The 8,331-nt window shown below is 39.8% G+C and overlaps 1 long non-coding RNA gene across 1 annotated transcript; it reads right to left on the reverse strand.

The window, feature by feature from the left end:
- Window positions 1–5,449: 5,449 nt before the first annotated feature.
- Window positions 5,450–6,867, reverse strand: LOC135609107 (uncharacterized). Its single transcript, XR_010485683.1, has 2 exons — window positions 6,114–6,867; window positions 5,450–5,938 (listed from the first exon to the last, which is right to left on the reverse strand). It is a non-coding gene; the product is annotated as an uncharacterized LOC135609107 (long non-coding RNA).
- Between the last annotated feature and the right edge of the window lie 1,464 nt (window positions 6,868–8,331).

Here is an 8,331-nt window from a genome sequence, read left to right on the forward strand (position 1 = left end):
TAGTTAAACTAGTAGATTGAGAAGTGAGTGAATATCTCTAGAATGTATCTAGGTACTTCTTTTTATAATGATTAGTCAGAGTCATTATACTTGTTTATTACATAGTTCATGTAGTACTGGGGGCATGGAATTCGATCAAAATTGTCGCCACCCAATACCGAACTCGGGATTGGATGATTGTCTCCATATGATGCTCATCAAGAGTGGCTAGCTAGCCACATTAGTCAACCAATCGTTTCAAGTTCGGGAAATGGATGATAGTTGTTCCATTAGTCCCCTAGAGCTAAAGTGTCTCTATATGATATAATAAGTACTAGTGACATGGTCGGTTGGCTGACCACATGCTCCTGATGTATTGGTTAATTGAGACTAATACATCAATAAGTAGAGTTGACATGTCGATCATTTCAATTTTATTATATCATATATAAAATTTTTAATTCTTAATAGTATAAGACTATCCTATTCATCCATCTCTCTCTATCTTACGCACATATTTCTAACACAACGCCAGTTATAATGCAAGGATTTTTCTTTTTAGCAAATAAGAAAATATTAATTACTTAAAAGAGAGTCTGACCTAAACATGTAGATTGTTTTAGTCTGCCTATATTGACTGCCCAATATGTTCTATTGCATTCTCTAAAATAGTGAATGCAATAAAAAATTTAGATCTGCATGATAAATGTATGAACGTCTAACAAGATGTTCAAATCTCTCAAGGGGAAGTTTTGCCTTCCATGACGTATTCCTTGAGCAATAAAAGGACTTTTTCAAGGATAATTGAATTAAAACCCTCTTGTCAAGCATGCAAAGGATCTTTTGTCTTTACCATAGCTTCACGTTGAATAGTTTGATAAGTCGAGGAATCCACAATGCCAATCATACTCTTTCAACATCTCTAGCAATGAAACTCACACAACTCTCACCTGCAAGGAAGAGAATTCACCAGTATTTAATTTGATAATATCGTTGAAGGGTCACATCCTGGTTGTATTGTCTGGCATAGAAAAGGTAGTAACAGCACAATGGAAGACTCATTAAAAGTATTGCATACCATATTAAAATTAATGTATTTCACATCATATTTAGGTTTAATGTAATATTTAATGATGATTTAATAAATAACTTAAGTACTAAAGAATGAAATGACTGATCCACTGTCAAAATACAGGCTCACCCAAGTATCTTTTTCTGACTAATGCGAGTGACTTAGTGAGGTGAGACCATGTTGGCGGTCTAGTCAGGAGTCATTCTTTTGGTGAGGACCTGATTCGGGATGACCAGATAAGCGGTTCAGAGTCTTTTGTATTGCGAGGTTCCTCCTTGGGATTGTCCTCAAGCGAAGGATTGTCTTGTGGCTATGTCATGACAGTGAGATCGTCTCCTATTTGCCGACGATCCTGCATGATAAGCCGACACCAGAGGTTGCCCGACATGGTCTCTTCGAAGCTTAAGTCAGCGAAGGGGAAAAACTAGCAGTGTAAGCAATATGGTTGAGTTAGTGTATAAAGTGTCCCTCCCTCAGCATAAACCGATGGGTTCCTTTTTATACATGATCCCTGCATCTTCTTACTAGTTGGTCTATTATAAGATTAGGTGAATCGTATGATCATTTTTTAATTTTGATAAGACAGATCAATTATTCATTCATACGGGTAAATCGAGACACGTTACCATAGATGTTGATATGTGGTGGTAGATGAGCTGCGATGGGACAAAATGATCCCTATCAAAAAAAAAAAAAAAGTAGTAACAGCCATAGCTTTAGCCTGGAAGACTTGTTAAAGTATTGCATACCGTATTAAAATTGATGTATTTCACATCATCTTTATTTATTGTAATATTTAATGATGATTTTAAATAACTTAAGTACTAAAGAATGAATATATATATATATATATATATATATATATATATATATATGTTGAATTATCATATTATTAATGATAAAGATGTGACCTCATAATCAACAGATTTTAATTTTGAATTGATTTTTAAAGCATCCTTTCTTTTACTATAAATTGATTTGATTTGTAAAGCATCTTTTCTTTCACTATAAATCCATAACATAGTTCTCTCTCTCTCTCTCTCTCTCTCTCTCTCTCTCTCTCTCTCTCTCTCTCTCTTCAATCAAAATACTAATATTTCTATCAATAATGTATACTAAAATATAAAATAAAGAGTAACAGAGAGAAACAGAACTCTCTATAAATTATATTTCGATTTTATAACAAATCCCTCAAAGCATTTGTTGATGGATCAAGGTATTTGTCTTAATTAAAATCTACTTTCATGAAAATAAAAAACAAATTAAAGATCATGATATTGATGTTATACAATGTTTTATCTGTGCATACATTAATCGATTACATGTGTTGTGGAGATCAGATGTGGACGACGCTACGCGCAACGATCTCAACGATGAGTTCCTGAGGCAACGAGCAGATCGTCCTACCACTCGAATAGAAACTAACGATATACGTAGTGATTTGTATAAACCGATAAAGATACATATATTGTAATTGGGCTGAACTATAATTGGGCCGAATCCAAATTAGGTCAAATGGTTTTGGGCTAACTCCGATCAGATTTATGTTGTGATGGGCAAATTACGACTTGGATTCCGAACAGTTGATACAGTTGGGTTGGGTAATAGGGAATTCTAGATGGACTGACTCTTGAAAAAGACCAGTAGGTAAGGAAAAGGAAAGGGACGACAAGGACGGACACAAGAGGAGTCCTCACGTGGATGCATATGGATCTGTCTCCCGTATCTTGAGGAAACCACCAACCAAAAGGTGTGTGTTTTCGCTATTGATACCCATTTCATCACTCCAACGCCACGATAAAAGATCGACGACTCCTTTTAGAAAAATCAATAGGTTGTCTCCGCACGTTTGTCGTTTTGGTAATTATAGCCAATAATAGAAAAGACGGAATTAGATATCACCATTGCTCGACATTTTGTTGCCCCGACCGACATCAGAACCCGTGACGTGAATCGGATTAGTCGCGAACCGTCCGTTCGTCCGTGGCGCCGACACGTCGCATCGCGTCCCGTCCCTTTTGTTCCCAACGAGTCAAGAACTCGTCCGACGCCAGCCCAGCTGCGATCTCTCTCCCCTCGCCGCACCCACCGCTGTAACCAGCTTGGCGTCGCCGAACTGTTCCCCCTTCATCGGCCCCGCTCCAGTACGACCTACCGCCGGTCCCGTGGGATCTCCACCTGCGGGACCGGCCTTGCCTCGACCTCCACCCGCTTTTCCTCGTGTCGGGTAGAGCGCGGACGTCGTCGTCTCCGGCTCCTTGGCCGGCTGACCTGGCCCGGGCGTCCAGGAACGGCTTCTCGAGGACCTCGTCCAACACTACTTACGTCGAGCGTCGCCGTCTGCCGGAAGGAGTGCCGGGCTGCGATTACATAACCTTTTTCGAAAATTAAATTCAGAGGAGGGGGCACAAAAGTAAATGACCATTTGCCAAACGTGTTTGTGGGACCCACCACATCACCGTAGTTTAAACAAGGGTTAGAGGATAAGGTTGAAGATGCCTAATCTTTCCTTGCTGCTGCTGCTGCGACTCCTGTCAAACTCATATCCATGGAGAATGGTACCGGCGAAATTGTTTAGTATTAGGAATGCGATTGACATGATTAATTATTGGTATCTTTAGCGATCGAAGATGCGGTCCTACTCCTGCATCATATAAATCGATCGTACACCTTCCTAAGTGTTACTTTTACTTAGGCCCGGGGGGTCCTACGAAGGTACTCCCACCGACTCTTGCAGGTTTCAAAGGTCGTGTGATCATTACTATTGTAATTCCAACTCCTACCATTGTGGTGCTCGAGATGGATAAGTCTCCTCCCATCTATCTACCTCCATTATTACTCCATGTTTCCTTCATAATTAAGAACGATTTAACTGCAATCCTCGGAAGCATCGAAATCATCTTTTTTACCGAATAACTCTGGCTCAAATCCATGCTAGTATTTTATTACGATCTAATTTTTAGTATAATATCGATTTGGTAATAAAAGTCCGATTTTTATATGTTTATATTAAAGTGAAGGTATGCATTATGGTTTTCCATGTCTCGATTGGTTTAACTTGTTAATATCTAACCCTTGGCACTTAATTTACTTAGCATTCTTTATCTATTTGATGCCCTACTTTTCCTTCTTTAAATTATGACAGATTGGAATTATGATATGATCTTTAGCAAACTGTTTTGAGATTTAAATTTTTATTTTGAAAAAAAAATACAAAATGTGTTTTTCTTAAATTTTATTGCAAATCATAGTTTTTTTTCCTACAAATTTTATTTTTTTTATTTGAAAAGAAAATATATTACATAAACAAAATAAGTACAAAATTTCCATTGCTTTAGATCTCTTGTGTGAATAAACTTCGAGTATATCATGATATCATCCTCTTCCCTCTCTCTCCTCTCTTACTCAAATGAGAAGGTATTCTCTTGTGCATGACATCATCTCCAATGGAATTCTAGTGCTCTTGAGTCTCTATTTCATCAGACCTGTATCTCTTCAAGCATTATAACTATGAGCAATGCCTATAGATATTGAGTTAGAATGCAATATGGCACATTACATTTGTAGCATCCTACACTGTCACCAAGACCACTGTTTTGTTCATCGTTTGCATCTAGAATTTTGCCACTTATATTCTCTTTCAATGCACTCTTGCCCAAGCCCCCCTCGTGGGAATCTTTCCTGCAGCTCCTCAACTTCCAATTCCGATTCTTCCCAAGTTGGCTTCGAGGAGATTGGATTGAGGAAGGTGCATGCATCGCTAGATAAACCATCCCGTGACTAAGTTTCTTTCCTTCCTGCACTGCTACTGCTTTCCGATACTCGTGGAACAATAGAAACGAGACAAAATATCGCAACCGCTCTGCCAGCCCTTTCTCTCTCTAAAGAAAGATCATGTTACCTGTCAATGACTCTTATTGGATCCTGAGGGCAATGTTGAGGGCTCTAATATTAGCCTGGAGGAACAAGAAGTAAGTTCTCATCAAGAACTCTTCTGATCGACCCTTATTGTTGGGGCGACAGATGCTGCAAAGCTTCTTGCCTCTTGATGGCTAAGTCTATTGTACGGATCAAGTCTGATTCAAAGCAAGTTGTCAGTTTTGTTCAGGGGCTTACTCCTATTCCTTGATGTTGAAGATGTTTCTACCGTGACATCTTCTTTCTAGTTGATAAGATTCAGGTTATGAATCTAGTCACATCCCTAGAGCTTCTAATAGATCCCATAGTTTTTATTTGTTGAATGCTGAGAATGATCCGCAAGCAACTCTTTGTCAAGGTAATGCAGCTGTTTCCTTCGAGGAAAGAAAACCTTTATAGTAGATTAAAGAACCCAAGCAATACTATCAATTTGGAGATCCCATGCTATCTGATCTCAGGCTAAAAAGGCAACAGGCAACATGTCATGAAGTCTCTTTATTTGATGATCCATCAGATATGCCATTACATCTCAACAAAAGCAGTTGCTTTAGAATACTTCTTCCCAGGAAAAAAGAAGGAAAGATGAGCACAACACACACACACTAGGAAATTTGAAGAAGACCACATTGTCAAAGACAAATAATTCCAAGCAGGGAAGTCATTTGATGAAGAGAATACAGAAAACAGAAACAAGAGGGGAAAAGGATCAACTGCTCCCTCCCCAAAGCCAAGCATTAGACTTGCCTATAGAGTGAGTCACAATCTCCCCCTTAGCTTTTCTTCCACTTGGGCTTGCATCTCTCATCTCCCTTCTTGAGCTCATAACCCGACCTCTGAGTTCCTGTCCTCCTCCTCCTAATCTGCTGACAAGAACTCCTCAAGTCGTGAACAAGCTGCGCCATCGATCGATCTCCGGCGAAGGGGCGCAGGCAAGGCTTCACAGAAGCTGGGAGACCCCAAATCGAGCTGCTGCCACCGCTCGTAATATAACACAAAAAGAAAGAGTCAGCTCATAAAGAGGACAGAGATGAAGCGGATGTTGGTTTGGCCTGTCTCGCGCAGATGATTCATACATCCACTTCCCATTGGAAGAAAAAGGAGAAACGGCAGCGAAAAGGCGCATGCAATGAGGTTTACACCTCACCTTTTCCTATAACATATTGTCGACTGTGCCTATAGAGTATCCTGGGCGAGCCTTGTAAGTGGCGTTCGAGGATACAACGGTACCTGCTGCCTTTGGGATGTTCAACCTTTATCTACTACTGTAAGACATGGTGGTGGTGGTGGTCATCGACGTCTACTGCAGCGTTTTGCTTCGTAGCTTTCCCCCATTGTACATGTACAAGATGGTCCTCCTCCAACTCTAGCACATTTTATCTCGGAGCATGGAATCCGATGTGGGTTGTCATATGCTTTAAACAGCACTTGGATTGGGTTTCTGCACCAGCCACTCGTTCTCCATCCTTCACATCCTCCATCCATCTATCGTATCCTAAAGGTAAACAACAGTTATCGACTGCTGGAAAATGTTCCCCGGCCCCTCCATTTCCCCTCACAGAATCGACTACATGTTCTTAAAACTTCACTGCTCACCCAATCTCATCGTTGAAGAGGCAGAACACAACCTACACCATGTCAATCAGATTCTTCTTACATTGTCACTAACTCGAGCACTTACCATATTGCTGTGGCACTGACACCACATGCTGATGCTGCAGATTGTAAGCAAGGTTTTGGCTTCAACTCAGCCAAGCTGGATAATGTTGGTCAAGTCATGATCCACCCCATTAATTTAAGTCCTCAATGGTCTGCTCGGTACTTGTCTGCAAATTTGTAAGTGGCGAAAGTGGAGTCTAACTAAGAGGGGTGACATATTGAAGATCCACAACCCCTCACAGCTATCTTTTGAGGGACCTACCCATCTCATAGAGCAAAGCAACTGCAGACTGGCTTCGATTCATGCCCCCACTCTCTGGGAGAAAGAACCATCTCCCCCCTCTCCTAGTGAGTTTATCCCACCTCTTCAAAATCCCAAGGGAACTGTAAGCTGTCGAGTATATATTCGAGGATAGAGGTGGGGCTGTCTCAAACTAAAGCCACGGTCGGCAGGTCGATCCCTTTCTCGTTGAGCAGTTTTCCTTAGTTTAATGGGAGGACGTGAGAGGTTTATCGGGAGAAACATGTGGGGAATTAGTTGAAGTAGGTTAGCTTATTAGGTCATATGTCATTGTTATTACTAGTAGAACAGTTCTAGACTACTAAGAGGGTACTGATTCAGTGCAGGCATCCACCTATCCCTTTCTCTGTCTTCTCTTTCTTTTCTTCAAATGCCAATTTAACGGACTGAAAGAGGCGATCCACTCTCTCTCTCTCTCTTTTTATTTTTCTTGAAGGAAGAAGTGCTATTCCTTGTCACGAGGAAGGGAAGGCAAGGCAACCTCTACCTTACTTTAATGTTCATCAATCCGAGTCAAAAAGAGTAGAGTTGTTGTGATCTTTTTAGTGTTTATCCTTCTGAGTCAAAACAGTGGAGTTCTTGTCTGAGAAAGAAAGTGGAGGACAATATTGGAAGACATGCGTCATCCTTCGACAGGGAGGGGGAAATCTTGCAAGTTGCCGTAATAAAGAAGACAGCAGTCAAAAAAACTTGCAGTATGATGATAAAGAGGAAGTCAATTCTTAACTAAATCAATTGGCCTCAGAACCTCAACTTGAAGATGGTGAAGGGGAGAACAAAGATTAGAAGCAACCTAAAGCTATTGTAAGGCTCAGACACCTTGGAAATTAAAATCTTTTAGATGGGCTTGGATCCAGTCTCTCACTTGAATCATGTTATTTAAATTCACATGTAATATATATGATGAAGCACAAAGATAGCAAGGATGGTGTCTTGCTTCTTACATTACAGTCTTGAGTTTGCTCTTTTTGGGCTTAAGTTGAGAGCCAGTCCTGTTATTGTCAACTCTAAGTAGGATTATTTTAGTTGATAGATCTAAAATTGAAGGCTGGGCTAACTCTGGAGGGATTAAACTGAAATGTAGCAAGCCAGATTTATGAGGTTCATGAGAGGTGCTTTGAGCTAAATTGTTTCATAGCTATCAGAAAGTGAAATAAGAAATATCATTTTTTCATTAAAAAAATTAAGAATATAGAAAACACAAGATTTATGACATCATTTACTTACATCTATAAAAAAATATATAATATTCTTATAATATGAAATGAAAATAAGCTACAAGTTTGACCCAAACCCCTTATACAACCACTTTGATATATAAAAATCCTAAGGAGTAACATAGACCCTACCTTAATTTTATGATGCCAATGGTATTTATAAAACAATCACATCCTGATTTATAAGA

Source organism: Musa acuminata, chromosome BXJ2-4, assembly GCF_036884655.1.
Source record: "Musa acuminata AAA Group cultivar baxijiao chromosome BXJ2-4, Cavendish_Baxijiao_AAA, whole genome shotgun sequence".
In the NCBI taxonomy this organism is placed as follows: Eukaryota; Viridiplantae; Streptophyta; class Magnoliopsida; order Zingiberales; family Musaceae; genus Musa; species Musa acuminata.